Source organism: Cardiocondyla obscurior, linkage group LG15, assembly GCF_019399895.1.
Source record: "Cardiocondyla obscurior isolate alpha-2009 linkage group LG15, Cobs3.1, whole genome shotgun sequence".
NCBI lineage: Eukaryota > Metazoa > Arthropoda > Insecta > Hymenoptera > Formicidae > Cardiocondyla > Cardiocondyla obscurior.
In genome coordinates, this window is record NC_091878.1 from 4,864,219 (window position 1) to 4,874,790 (window position 10,572).

The 10,572-nt window shown below is 32.8% G+C and overlaps 1 protein-coding gene across 6 annotated transcripts in view; it reads right to left on the reverse strand.

The window, feature by feature from the left end:
* Positions 1-10,572, reverse strand: part of Sit (stuck in traffic) — an 85,347-nt gene that overhangs the window by 12,006 nt on the left and 62,769 nt on the right. The window contains exon 1 of one of the 6 annotated variants that reach the window (XM_070666844.1): positions 770-6,556. The exons of the other annotated variants lie outside the window; for them this stretch is intronic. The gene's annotated coding sequence lies outside the window, so the exon portion shown is untranslated. Of the gene's footprint in view, positions 1-769; positions 6,557-10,572 lie in introns of those variants that run through there. 6 annotated transcript variants of the gene reach the window in all.

The window sequence follows — 10,572 nt, forward strand, 5'->3', positions numbered from 1 at the left end:
ATATAATTGCACGTGTTATAAATTAAGCCCATTAAGAATCAGATTCTAACGATGTCGTGACTGACGTAGACAGAAAGGTTAATGTCGGTAACGGAACTCATGAAATCAATATTATAAGTGTCTAATTATAAATTGCTCTCTGATAATTAAATTCCTTTCGCTTTCATATTCTTATTAATATTATATTATATATATATTTCTATTATTTTTATGTTTCATTAAAAATTAAAAAGAAAAGAAAGTTTAACACCTACGATTTTTATTGAGCAAACTTTTTTTTTATATTATAATAAATGTTTCTATCAAAAATTTTCTTTTCTTTTCATGTTAATGTGCACGTGTAGACATAAAACTTTTCATGAATGTCAATGCCTACAATCTCGTTGCAGATAGTAATCGTTGCATGACGTAGAGGAAGTGAAAACACTTGCAACCGCTGCAACCATGAAGCTCGTTAAATCTATATCAAAGAAAATTAAAAACTATTTTCATTTCTCTTCTCTCCTAATGATGCGCAAGTACTGGTGCTCGCAAAATTGCACCGTGGCGAATCTCGCGTTATATGATACCTGTCACTTTCATTCAGGAAGTGTTATCTTAAAGCAGTGATTAGTCCAAGCAAAAAAAGAAAAAAGAAAAAAAAAACTATCAAGCAGATTTTACGGAATAATGTAATAGAAATTATCAACTCCGTATTAATTATTTTGCGTATTGCTCAGGGAAAAGTAGCGTCCGTATTTTTTGTGTAAAAAGCCGCGGTGGAGCTTACCTTTTGAATTTAATTCACAAAAGCACGTGGTAATATAGAATACACTAGTTCATCCTAAGATACTGCGCGCGGGCCCACTCAAATAAATTCATGCGATCTTGTTCTTCTTTCTTCTTGCAAGATCGCGCTACGCACAGGAAGATTGTGACACGATATAAGCTTTAAATTGATTAATATCTTTCGGTCTTCGCGGTATAAAGTGCAAGAGCCTTTTTTTTTTCTTTTTTTTTTTTAATTTCCGAGAAAGAATCAAGGCGTCATTGGTCTTTACACTGGCCGATACCCGAAAAGGCACAATCGTCGATCCTCCTACGCTGTTCAACCTTGCAATAATTGTTCGCACGTAATCCAATGCTCCCAAAGAACTGAACAACCGCGATCGCGATCGTTTGAAGTATGTCCCGAAGTGGTTCCCACTTTCGAGATCGAACAAGTGCAAGAAGTGGGGTAGTAAAACATTAGAACTTACTGCTGTTGCAATAACAGCGTTGGTGGGGTCTCCCCCGAATGACCAAGAGGAATCGCATCGGTCCGGGTCTTTCTCTCCTCTCGTTTTCGCAAACCAATGACAGATGCCGTTACATCACTCAAGAATTAAGAAAGTTGTATAATGCAATTCGCACAATTATTTCCAGTATGATTTCTCACAGTTCATGCATCGCACCCCTTCATAACGCAACTACGTTCGCATTAAACCCTCCCGTAAAATAACGTATCGAGTTTCTGTTTCTTTTTTCGTTGCAATCGAGAAATGTATTTTTATGAAAAATTAATAACAAAAAAAAATCTGAATAGGCCATATTTCTGAAAATCTTATTAATATCTTGCATTAAAAATTTCTTTCTAATTTCTAAAGAGAAGAGAGAGGAGAAAAAGTAACTTTTAAAAAGAAAGCTTAATTTCAATGTACGTTTAGCAGGAAAACGATTCAAATTTTTCTTATTATCACCGTACCATCTAGGAAGTATTATTACACGTGCATCGCATGTAATCGACAAATGCGGAAATTAAAGTACAACATAAAAAAAAAAAATGCAATAAGATTATAAATTCTTCAAATACAATGTATGAAAATAAGAAAAAGGGTTATTTCCGGTAAATTGTATAATAGAAAATTTGTAGTTTAACTTATCTTAATCATAGCAAGAACGTCGAAAAGAAAAGTGTAATTACATCTTGAAATATGGGTAAATGATTATGTGCCACCTGAGCTTATACGTATAAATAGAAACGAATCGTCAATCTCTTTTTATTATTAGTATTGCAATTTTCTGCATAATATCTATAAATTATTTACCGAATAATATTCATATTCTTTATCATAAAAAAAATATATATATATATAATATATATAATAGACAAACATAATATCGTTTAACATATAACGTAATATCTTGTAAAAAAAATAATGTGTTCAAGATTAATGATCAAATTTAAGCGTTGAAGTGTAGAAATACAATGATGTGCACAATAATCAATCACCAAATTGATCTGTTGAAACATCAGCGTTATATGCAACCTTGCATATTGCATCGCCATCATGATCCGTTTATATTTTCCGAGAACACGAATTCCGTCTGTAAGACCTTCAATGCGATATCGCGTTGGAGAAAGGGTAGGAGAAAGAATCAAGCGAGTGTGCTATTAAGGCCAAGAGAGAAATCGCGAGTATATCGCAGAGGATAGTGCTTAAGGAAAAAAGGGAAAGAAGCTATGGCGATCGAGTGCACCGGCTCTACGACCGGGGGGGAACCGATCGTTCGTTCTCCAAGGTCATTCGCACCAAGCACTAGCGATTATATCATCGCTATTAAATCGTCGTCGTTCAATCTGCATTATGTTTCTGTGAAGTGACGGCCATCAAAAGTATCAAAGCCATTAAACGATTTCCAGTGGCAGATTTAACGATTTACGACGTAATCTCACCTACTTTGTTGCCATAACTTGATATTTACTAGTCAGATCGGCATTTCGTACTAACTTTGTAATACGCAGCGTCTACAAATTACGGCTTTGCCTCAACAGCAACGATGACAATTTAATATTCTAACAATGAGTCGAATGCATTAACATTTAAAATAATGAATATATTTTAAAAGCGGATTATCGGCGAAGAAATAGTAAATTTGAAATAATCGCCCGTGAAATTTCGTGAGAAATAATTATCTCTAATAATGCAAGTTTATAGTTCTTATAGGACAAAAGAATTATTGTAATATATACCTGTGTCACGCAATATTCGCCACGTGCAAAGGAAAGATTTTTATTTACTCATTGTAATAGACTAATTAACTTTGGCACGTTAATTACTCTTAGTTCCAATTACTCGGTTAGTTCCAATTACTCGGTTTATTAAATTCAAGGATAATAAAGTACGTTAACATTGCACTAAATACACTAGTGCCATTTGTTACTTGATTAAGCAATTGCATGTTGGCGCAACGATTACTAATTCATTATAACGTTTTAATGAAAGTGTAAATTACATACACAATATCATATTAGTCGTTGCAGATATTGCAGCAATATATTGAATTCCGTACTGTCATGAAAAGATATCTTGTTCTTATAAAAAAATCATATAACGAGAATAGAAAGTATCTTAAAGTAAAGTAAAAAAATTTTAGGTTTATTGAATTAAAAAATATGAATAAGCAACTGTTTATTTCTAAAAAAAAAAAAAAAAATTACCCAATTTTAGTTATCAAAATTTATCATAAATTGGAACTTCTTTTACATGAATAAAAAAGAATCAAAAATTGAAAACAATTTTGCATTTCACATAGCATTGAAAACGACTATGAATAATTCGAATTCTTCAATAATTACAACATTAATATTGTAAAAGTATGAGACAAGCGGTGCTTTCTACATTAAAGGGGAAATCATGCGCGACGCGTGATCTTAAACTCATTTTTGTCCGTTCACGGCGTGTTCGCTGTCGCGAAAGGCGTGCGTCGTCGCATTTCTCGTGTTGCACACGAGCTTTTCACGTTAATTCGAGATCGATCACTCCTTGTCACACTTCAACTTCGTGACAAATTGAAATATCGGGTTGCGTCTAATTAGGAAGTACGTATCAGCGTGAAAACGCAAAATTCCGCGGTCGTGAGCGTATGTGCCGGCGAAGTGCATGCAGCAGCTTTACTTTTACCGTACTCTTTTACCGCTCCTTTACGCTCTTTTACGCCGACCAGCCGGGCGAATGCAGGTCAGCGAAGACGAGAATGCGTTCAATGAAATCGCGTTTTGCGAGATATTAACTGTAAATTGTCGATGTTTCTCCATTTACCCAAAAGCCAGTTAAAGGCCATTTCGGACCTTTCGCAACATCCCGCGATCGTTCTGGCAAGTGATTACGGGATACGATAATCGATTCAATAAAAAAAAAAAAATGTAAAAGAACGATGCGTTTCTGTTCCATCTGTTTAAATAATGAATGCAAATCGCGCAGCTGTACGCGACTAGCCGACGATTAAGAAGATGCAAGGATAACGTTGTCTCTTGCCCGCAAAAATTTATCTACGTAGTCGCGTAGCTTTACATACCGAATAAATACGTGATATCATCTCATAATTTCTCTGGAATTACAAACGTGCGAAAAAGTGAAAAGTGAATTTGCTCTGTCTTTTGGATAAGTGGGTCGCAGACAAGTAAGAACCAGTATAACGCGAAATAAAGATACAAAATACCAAAATAAGTTACACGATATGCAACTTAATTGTGAGAGTAAGAATAAATGTATTCTTTCTCGTTCTTTTCACTGATATGAAACACCTGCTTGTATAATTAACCGTCGAGATATTAATTCAAACTATCAGAAATTAGGAATAGATTTCAGCCGTGTTACGGGTGCGTGTTAAAGGTGCGCTGTAAAATTAATCGAGCGAATATGAAATTATTTCAAACCCTCCCGCATTCCTATATCTCCACCTCTTTCAAAATTTCGTCCCTTGTGGACAAACAAGATGAGATCATTGGGAGGACGTTTTACGAAGAATCTCAATTATTGCCGAGATAAATTAAGCGAATAATTGGCAAGTGCCGATTACGATCGTCCCGGTATGACATCGATTACAACATCTTGGATCGACCAGCCGCGGTAAACAAGCCACCGCAAACGGGGACGTCAGAAAATCAGAGGGGAGGAAACACGGTCAGCATCGGGATCTGACGATTGTCCGGTTCGTATATCGACGATCAGATTGGCCAAGATCGCCGCTTACCGATCGCAGAAAATCTCGCCACCACCGGTTGTTCGAGCAAATCGAGCATGTAAGAGCGAGCGAGCGAATGAACGAATGAGGTAGATAAATGTCTGCTTTCTCTGCATACTCGCCTTCGGTATTTGAACGCGTGTTGCAATTTTGTTGTTGTCTGTCGACGTCGTCACTGTCGTCGTGTCGTCGTTACTTATGCAGAATGAAAAGACCGCGAACGTACGCCAATTAGGCTCTAACTCATTATAATAGAGAAATAAAGGAACGACTTCGAATATATATATTTTCCACTTAAATCTAGATAAAACGTCTGGGAAACGCACTTAAATCCGCGAGGATATTAGCGCCGATGGTAACATTGTACTTGAAATTATTGTGCGTTGCAATAAACGCGCGGTATTTCTTATCATATGTATACATATAATAGCTTTGTACTGCGAGGCATTGAACTATTCATGTTAAACGGTTCGCGGTGATAATTGCTTTAGTCATCGTTCGCACGCTGCGCTGACTTTTCATTTAACGATTATGTCATTAGCGCAATTCAATCCATGCATATTCAGCAATAAACACACATGCAGTAGTGCAAGTAAAGTATTCCTCGCTGAGATGCATCAACGATGTATTGATAATGTAATTCTGGAATACCGAAAGAGTTTCAGCCCTTAAGTGATCGCTGGGTTATTGATACGAGACGAATTGAAACGAATACTCCAATTTATATATTAAAAAAAAAATTATGAAAAGCTTTTTCTTTATCAAAATTCCGCAATTAAAGCGTTGCACGATTATAGTCTGTCCTGTTATTCTGCGTCATCTAATTAATTTAATTTTACGACGTCATAAACACATCTAGCGCGATTGCTGCAACTGGGAAAGGTCCTCGGTGGATTTCACATTTAGTAAGTTTACCTCCGTAAGTAAATGAAAATGTCAAAAAGTCACGGTTTATGTATACGCGGCTCGCTTATCTTGCCGCGCGATTTATGAGAATCGCGAAGGTACGACGACACGTGCTGCATATTTAACGATGAAATACCTTTTTAACATTGCGCATTATTGAAGGCACCTCTGTGGACTGTATATCAAATCATATAAATATTTATTTATCGCATTTGCAATTGCATCGGGCTTTCGTAACAAAACGCAATAAGATTATAGACACAATGTCGGTATACATTCCGATACATTGTATTTGCCTGGAGGTTTTACTAATTTTTAATACCGTTTGATTTGTTACTTCGGAATTTTTTTAATTTTTCTTAATAAATAAAGAAAATTAATATGCTCGCGGTTCTGACAAAATGTGTTACCATACGCACATGCATGTATCTTTCTTTTTGTATAAAGTTATTATTAAATCAGCACTGTAAAAAATTTAGCTTTGTATATAATATTAAATAAACATGCATAAAATGTGCATAATTTTTAATTCATATATAAATATATATATTTTTTTTTTTAATAAAAAAAAGTCTAAATTTTTCGTTTTTTCTCCACGCCCGAATCTAAAATGTGTTGGTGTAAATATCGATAAATTACGTTACAACTATTTATCTCAATATGTTATAAAGAAGAAGAAATTTTCTAAAATTTTTAAGAATCAAATGCAACCAGCAAACCAACAGACACAGAGTAAATAATGGTTGCAATGCTGTAGGCGTGCAGCTCGCTCGACGGTAAAGCATTTGATAATATACAACTCTTTAAAATTATCCTGTAATTACTTTCAGAATACTTAAATAATTTATTTTCCGACTATGCGCATACGCAAAGAACAAATAAAAATTAATTAAATTAATTGTCTTCTTAAAAACGCTACATATTTGTTCTTGGTATTATTAATTCCGTATTACTGCAAAATTAAATATGTATTGTAAAATGATTTACTTGGATTTCGTTTTTATTATTAGACGCATGCATTATAATAATCGTTGAAGAAAAACGTGCATTAATAAGCAATATCTTTCCTCGTATATAAATAAGCGTGTCATAAAATACACGTTATAATTTATTTATTAGTAATAAAACTATATCCAATCATATTAAATAAATATTCTTGACTAATTATATTATTTGTTGCAACGTTACATAATATACCAACAGTTAAAAATATGTCAAAACTATTTTAATATTTAAAAGATGCGATCAAAAGAAAAGTGCAAAAACTTGATCGAATATTTTGTACATTCTTTATATTGCCACGTTTTTTTTTTTTCTAATTGACGTAAAACCCACAAATTGACGGTTTTAAATTAATTCAATAACAGTTTTCCACAGAATAATGATAGTATAAAATTTAGAGTCCATTAATTATCTCATCAGAGTTTGAAAAAGAATTAAAGTACTCGGGTAATAGAAAGACATACGGTAGCTGTGTTTTAAACGAAATATACCAGAACATAAATCTAATCACGAGGCGGAATACTTTCCATTCCGTAATCAGATTCTAAGTAATTAACATTTCGAATCACAGTATTTCCCAAAAAATCGTGAACTTGCTATCTGACAAGGTACGACTAAGAATGCGCGAATTCTTGCGACATTGCTGAATTTCATTAATAATGATTTTACATGCATCACACTGGATTCCGCAAAAAATAGAAAGATACCCTTGACCGCCGTATAAAACGAGTTTTACCTATACTTTAATATTGAAAAATATATAGTATGTATATATATTTTTTAAGTATTAATTCAATGCAACGTTTAACTTTCCCGTTAACAATATGTAGTTTACGTAACACCGAAGTGTTAATTAAACTATAATTTTTTTATAGCATTACGCACGCATTTCATATAGCGTTACGCAGTAATGCGAGTGGATTATCTTCTTACGATACTACCTCACAGTATACCGAACTTTATATCAATGTTCAACAGGTTTTCGACTACTGAAACTCTTCGCAAGATTCTGCGACCATGTCTGGCACACATTTGGTTGGATACTGACAAACAGATTTTCACACAGTACATTGACCGTAGAATGGACGTCCTTGCTCGATATTTAAAAGTAAAGCGAATTAAAATATTTCTCTTACGTTACATAATTTAGTTGAAATAAAAAAAAGACAGTTAAAAAAAAATTATAACTTGTAAATTTAAGAAACACGTTGCACTAGAAACAAAAAGTTATTATTTAACGTATAAACGTAGATGACTGAGAAACAATAAACATGTTTCTTTATTTTTATATATTATAATATCGATATCTTTTAAACAACTTAAACGATCAGCGCAACGATCAAATAATAAATTCAAGCAATGACAGACGTAATATTTCCTGAATATCATTAATATAAAGAAAGGTAAAAAAAAACAAATCTAAATATAAATATGATAAGAATCGGAAAAGTGTTGAATATCTAGCAGATATTTACCAGAATAAACTGTGATTCGTGGAATTACTAGTTTGATGAACTGTGAGTCGCAGTAGAATGAAATTAATTTCGTAAAGGCTATCTAGGTACATTTCTAAATAAATATATTCGCAACTCAATGTCGACTGATTCATTACGTCAAATGTATTTTGTTAAAATTGTGTAATTCGTCCTTCTACAGCATTGATGGGTAAAAGTGAGTGGGCAAATCATGCTTTAGTTACTGTGAACGTCATTTCGAATTTTAAATACTCACATTTTTACAGAAGCGGAACAAACGAAAAAACTCTTGTGCCAAAGTCCAAGGATTCATATTTAATTTCATTTCATATGTTCATGTAAGATAATAATAACCGAGGACGGCTATCTTTATTTTGAAATGTACCTAAACACCCACGTCTTTTGTGCGTTTTTCGATTTGAAAAGCAACAAAATTATAAAGTTTAAAATTAAAAAAAAAAAAAAATAAGGTTCGACATTCAATGCTACTTATTTTATAAATCATAATTTATAATACTGTGTATTTAAAACAAATTAAAAAAAATAAAAAGGGATAAAAATATGTTAATTTGATTTAATGATATGTTAATTTTAAATCGGATTAACAGATAATTATGCAAAAATAAAGCGTATTCGTACGTAATATTTTTGTTGTTGATTTATAATAAACTCTCCTATATTTTTTTGTACTGATACAAAATTTATGTGCTTTTAAAGTAGTCTAGACTGTGCCTTGCAAGTAATTATCTATTATACGCATTATGAAAAGAATATTTGCCGAAGACCTGATTATTAAAGGAAAATTGTTTTTCTTAATAATAAATTAAAAAAAAAAGTTTACTTGTACATATACATAAAGTACAGTAAAAAATTTGATTCTCGTGAGATATAAAGTAAAAAACATTCGCGAGGAAAAACGCTCATTAGCAATCTCTAAGTATCTTCGATTGCAAATTGCACAGATATGAACTTAAACGTAAAAAGCAAAATGTTATATCCAACGTGCACCGATGCGAATAAAGTTTTTAAGATACTAAAACAAACCATGCGCGCGCGCTATTTTTCAATATAATTTTTTTATTTTCCAAAAAAAAAACCAATTCAAAAGATGTTTTACTAAATTTAAAAAAAAACCTGGTTTGTTCTAGTAATAATTAAAAATGATGGTAGCAAATTTTTTTTCCCCTCTCTCACGTTTAAAATCCTAGTCCTAAGCGCACTTAAATTTGACCTAACTCAGTGACAACCATTCCTCATATACTGAACGTTTCATAAAATGATTAATCATTTTTAAAGCGTGAAAAATTGTTTTTTTTTTTTTTGAAGCTCGACGAGCCTCGAAAACTTGCTTAACTCAGTGATCAGAAGACAACTCTGAGTTAAGCACATCAGCATTAGTGATGTCACGCGAATTTTTTTTTTTTTATTTATTTAATTAATAATAATGTCGAGATTTAAATCCGGGTCCACCCCGCGCTCCTCTGCATACGAGACAGGTATCACACTCGGCTAACCAGCGTTTATAATATTCTTTATATTATTTTAAGATATTTAAATTTCACTTTTTTTTTCTTTTCTTACAAGCTCATTCATGGATCAACTTTTTAAGATAAAATAAACTACAATTTTGGACTTTTCCATTACGCGTTAATATTAATTATTATATTGCTAAACAGATATAATTAATAATTTATATTACTTTTTTCTACCAATTTGTCGAGTTCTTGTTTTTCCGCGATTATAAATTTCTTGTTAAGATCATGCAATAATTATTACACAATTATATTTATAATAATGCTGTTCAAAGTATTTGACGATTAGCCAAAGAAAACAAACTGCATTGCGTATTACGTTTTCTTCGAAGTTATTTACAAAATTAAAGAAAAATCGTTAACCTCTTTAATATTTTTATAATACAGTTCGATATTAAAATTATTACTCGCGGGATAAAAGCGAAGTACTAACTTTCAGAATTTATTATATTTTCTTGGACTTTGTTGAAAATCACAAAATAATCACGTAGATATAAAAACGCTATGAGAAAAAAAATACAAGATAATTTGAAATAAAAAAGTACGATTATTTTTAGTACCTAAACCTACGCCCTACGACCACAGCATCCCCGATCTTCGTCGGAGGCGCAACCGAGTTTCAAACGGCACTCGACCTTGGCCAAAAGATCTCATGCCCGTGGTCCGTCACC